We start from the raw sequence: 5,000 nt of genomic DNA, 5'->3' as shown, positions 1-5,000 counted from the left end.
TAAGGGCGTCCGCCATTGTTCCGATATTTTAGAGCCAGATACTAAATTACCATGCGCCATTTCGAGGGAAGTGACGTCATGACTGTTGAAGCGTATTTTTAAAAAAATGATCTTTGACATAAAGGGAGAGAGTGAGAGATAGAACGAGAGAGAGAGAGAGAGAGAGAGAGAGAGAGAGAGAGAAGAGAGAGAGAGAGAGAGAGAGAGGGAGAGTCCAATAGAGCAAGTGAAAAAGAAAGGAGTCGAAGAGACAATCGGTTGTATGGCGACATCCCGATCCCTCTTCCCCAGACCAAAACCACCAAAGCTGAGAAATCAGCTGGGAAAATTATGCCTACAGTGTTTCGGGACATTACAGGTATTATCCTTGTTGATTTCCTACCACAGGAAATCACTATCAACTCGGAACGGTACAAATAGTCCTTGCAGCAACTGAAAGCAAGAACTGACCTTACAAAAAAGGTGGACTGTGGCTATTGAGAGAGGCGGAGACTATTGTAAGAAGTAACATTCTACTAGGCTAATGCCAAGCTTTAATTTGAGGTTTAATGCATGTTATTGATTCAATTTGTTTTAAAGTAATAAGTAGAGTCCCATTACTTTTTGACTCACCCTCGTATGTGACTGATGTCACAGTTAAAGAATTACAATAATTATAATTTGTAAAATCTTTATCTGTTGTATGTATGACCTTTTTTTTTCAACGACACCTGTTTTCATTTCTCATTTTTCAAGGTGTCAACACTTGCTTTTCGTGATGTTAAGGTAAAGATTAATGGTTGGGTTGACTCTCTCTAATCTTCAAAAACTTATTATACAATTTAAAAAAAAAAGAAAAGAAAAACGAAAAACAGATGGCATTGAATTTCTTGAACGACTTCTATCTACATTATAATAAATATCCTCTCAGTTTCGTTAGCTATGTATTGAAATACACGAGAATGAAACTCAAATGATTCCTCACAAATCTACTGAAATAATATCGAATACCACATTATGTAATGCTTCTTTACCTGGTTTATGGTAACTTTTTTTTTTGCCTAGAAACTCGAGAAAGCAGACGGAATATATGATTCTATGCAAACGCTATAAGTTATTTATTCAGTCCCTCGCCCTGTAAAAAAATATTAAATAATGTGGTGTTTTGTAACACTTAAAACACAGACAACTATTACGCAATTGATTGTGAAATAATTGATTTTGAAATCAACCTTGTATTATTTAGGTGGCCTCAACTTCAACCCAATGACTGTATGGGGTGTTTTGTGTTTGTTTCACGACGAAATGATTGATTCAGTGGATCTAGCATTCAATTGGGCAGAAAAGTCATGACCTCACTCCGTCTACTCTTCCGGTTCCAAATTATTTTGAAGTGAGTGTGTAACCTCTCCTTAGGACTAATAATGAACAGGTTATATATTGAATCAAAAGGTGGCATAGATATTTTCGGCGTAGGGTGTAAAGGCAGATTATTAGGACGACAGGACGAAAAAAAGAGAGGAAGGATGATATTTATTGACGTCCAGCTTATATTCAGACTTGAAAATAGGATGGCATCACTCTAAAACCAGAAGATTAAACACGCAATTCATGTATCATGTCCTCCGAAACATTAATATTACACTTCCAATGAAAATGGAACCAATTTCCTGACGGCATACTTTTGTTCCATTTTATCATTATCTTAACGTAGTATTAAAAAATCAAAATGTTAATAATAATAATAATCTTTATTGTCCAAATCGGCAATTATTGTTAGGTTACAGCTCTTGTAATAGGCGAAAAAAGTAATTAAAATAGTGGTATATTCTAATACGTACATCAATAGATTTCTCATGATATGAAAACAAAATATAAATTAAAAGGATAAAATGAGTACTTTCATGAGCCTTGCTTTGATTATGTGCGCAAGAGTATATAAGCAACTGTGAAGTCAATGGCACGACTGCTGTTAATAATTTAAAAAATAATACGTTTTCAAAATAAAAATTGGCCAGAAAACTAGATATATGACCATAATCTTAGTAAAAATACTCAAACCTCGGACTTCCCGGAAAAGCCAAGATGTTGGCCATTTTATTGAAGGACGAGTTTACTGGCCAAATTTTTAAAAACAATATAGTTTATGTGATTAATTGTATAAGGCTTTTTTGTTAGGTGCTTTCGACATTTAGATATATTTCTGTTAGCTTTATTCTTAACCACCAGGCATGGTTCTTTCTCTTTAAAAAATATAAGATGCAATCACTTTATTTGAAATGAGAAGAATAGTTACACAAGCTTTGTATCCAGTAATCCTGAGGAATGGTTTCACACTTCCCCTGAGATTGGAACCCGTATTTTGACGTCACACTATTGTTCTCTATGCCTTTGTGTAAAGCACCTGGAGCCTGTTTATACAGAGTTGGGGCGTTTTACGTTTTTATTATTATTATTATTATTTTATTATTATTATTATTATTATATTATTATTATTATTATTATTATTATTATCATTATTATTATTATTATTATATTATTATTATTATTATTATTATTATTATTATTATTATATAATATTATTATTATTATTTTTTATTATTATTATTATTTTTTATTATTATCATTATTATTATTATTATATTATTATTATTATTATTATTATTATTATTATTATTATTATTATTATATTATTATTATTATTATTATTATTATTAATTATTATTATTATTATTATTATTATTATTATTATTATTATTATTATTATTATATTATTATTATTATTATTATTATTATTATTATCATTATTATTATTATTATTATTATTATTATTATTATTATTATTATTATTATTATTATTTTCATAATCATCATCATCATCATCATCATCATCATTATTTTTATTATTATTATTATTATTATTATTATTATTATTATTATTATTATTATTATTATTACGATCATTACTATTACCAACTCTACTCCCCCATATGTTATTTTTCGCGCCACCAATAATGTAAAAATATCCCCATCTATTTCCAGATTTAAATCAACATAGTCAGCCACTATAAATATTTCTCCAAACTCCACATCCATTTATACTCATTTGCCAAACATTATTAAAAGCTTCTGCGAGCGGTTACTCATTCTTCCCACATGAACGTGCGATAAAATAAAAACAGTTTGGATATTTCAATTGAATTACGTCATGGATTATTTCAAAACCAAAACAACCGTATCGGCAAACACAGGGCAGATTGTTAGAGCTCAATAGAAGACGTTTGTTCAGACACTTGAAGCGTTTTATCCATTTTTCTTTCATTCTTTATTAATATCATATTATTCTTATTCTCAACAAATTCAAAGTTATGAAAATATGCCCAACGTTTTGGAGATTGAACAAGATGAGAGCACTCACTGCTAATAATAAATAAATGTGAGTCATCGCGTCAAACTGGTATAAGGTCGAAGTGATTTTAATTTTTTTTTTTTTTTAATGAATATAAAGTTACAGTAAACAGAAATATGAAATTTTCGGTTGTGTTCAATGTGAAACTATAAATATTCTGCTCTATTGGGTGAATGCATTATCAAAAAACTAGACCATCTATATAGGACATTATCCACTAAACGTGCGCAAAGCGCTTTACAAGGGGTCCCCGCCAACAACACAAAAGACGAGACATGACGCCTGTTAGGTGATATTACACTTTTTTCCGACAGAGAAAAAGGTCATGTCCTCATTTTTACACTTCAGCACGGCCAGATAATGTGAGATATGAGCCGTTGTAAAGGATCAACTAAGCGCCGCCCAGAGCGGGTCTCGAACCCTGGACCTTCCGATCCGAAAGCGAGAGTCATTCCACAAGACCACATAATAGCCGCAACCAAATGCAGGTCCCAGATTGGTGGACAGAAAATAATTACAAGAATACGGACTGGAATCCCAGTGTCGTGGCTTGTTGCTTATTGTAATTGCGTGATTTTGTGAGATTCTTTTTTCACTCGTATGAACAATCAAGCCCTCAAAAATAAATAATGTTTACCTGTGACCTCTCCTCTAATATCGTTTACTCTGTTGGACACAACAAAGGGACATAATCTAAAATACACGCATTCACCTGCTGATACATCAAATAATCGTATCGTTTTCGGCCATTAATGCCATTTCTATGTAATTCCATTTGAGACGCTAGATGACATATTTTTAAAAAATTGTTATGTTTATTTATTTTGGTTTTATGTTGTAATCAACTTGTATTTGCCGTGGCAAACCGTGCACTGATGGCGTGTATTGTTGCATTGATTTCAACCTTGTGATGTAACATTCCACCTTAAAAGCTTATGTACCTATCATATATCGAGATATAAATAGAATAGGCCTACCTGAGAAGTAGGAGATGTCAATTTTTGCATGCACTCTACACGATAATATAACAATGATAATATTTCCCCCGTGGTTGCTTGTTTATTTTACAGCAAGGTTGTCAAATCAGCTTAAAATAGTATCATTTTTACAACCAATAAAAAGCCTTTTACATTTCAAAAAGCTTTCAACGTTTGGATGGGTTTGCTTCTTTTGTGTGTGTGTGTGTGTGTGTGTGTGTGTGTGTGTGTGAGTGTGTATGTGTGTTTTCCCTGTGTTCTAATAACGTCGTTTGTGGCTTTATTTTCCAACGTATTTTTTGTCTTTTGTTTCTCGTTTCAAATTCTTGTGCTCAAGAAAGACCTAGTATATTATTATAATGAATGAAGTTGAAGTCATTTGGCTGTTCGCCATTGGTTTTACCCCGCTAGTTGTTTGATTAGTTCTCACTAAAGTCCCTTTATAATACTACAAACGTCATAGCTTTTGTGTTGTTGATTCGAATCATTAAAATATTTTTTAAAACGAGTCATAGTTAAGTACAAAGAAGCAATATTGTTTAAAAGAAATTCAGTCTTATCGTTGAAGAGATAATTATTAAGTTAATTTGTGGCGTCGGTGGATCAGTGGTACATCGTCTCGTCCTTTAACGAAG

General features: G+C 31.9%; 1 protein-coding gene across 14 annotated transcripts in view; it reads right to left on the bottom strand.

Annotated features, from left to right (window-relative positions):
* Positions 1–5,000, bottom strand: part of LOC144965175 (zwei Ig domain protein zig-8-like) — a 254,589-nt gene that overhangs the window by 187,632 nt on the left and 61,957 nt on the right. The window lies entirely within an intron of this gene.

The sequence above is a fragment of the Berghia stephanieae genome, chromosome 2, assembly GCF_034508935.2.
Source record: "Berghia stephanieae isolate SIO BIC M18660-M18661 chromosome 2, UCSD_Bste_1.3, whole genome shotgun sequence".
In the NCBI taxonomy this organism is placed as follows: domain Eukaryota; kingdom Metazoa; phylum Mollusca; class Gastropoda; order Nudibranchia; family Aeolidiidae; genus Berghia; species Berghia stephanieae.
This window is presented reverse-complemented; position numbering and strand designations above follow the sequence as displayed.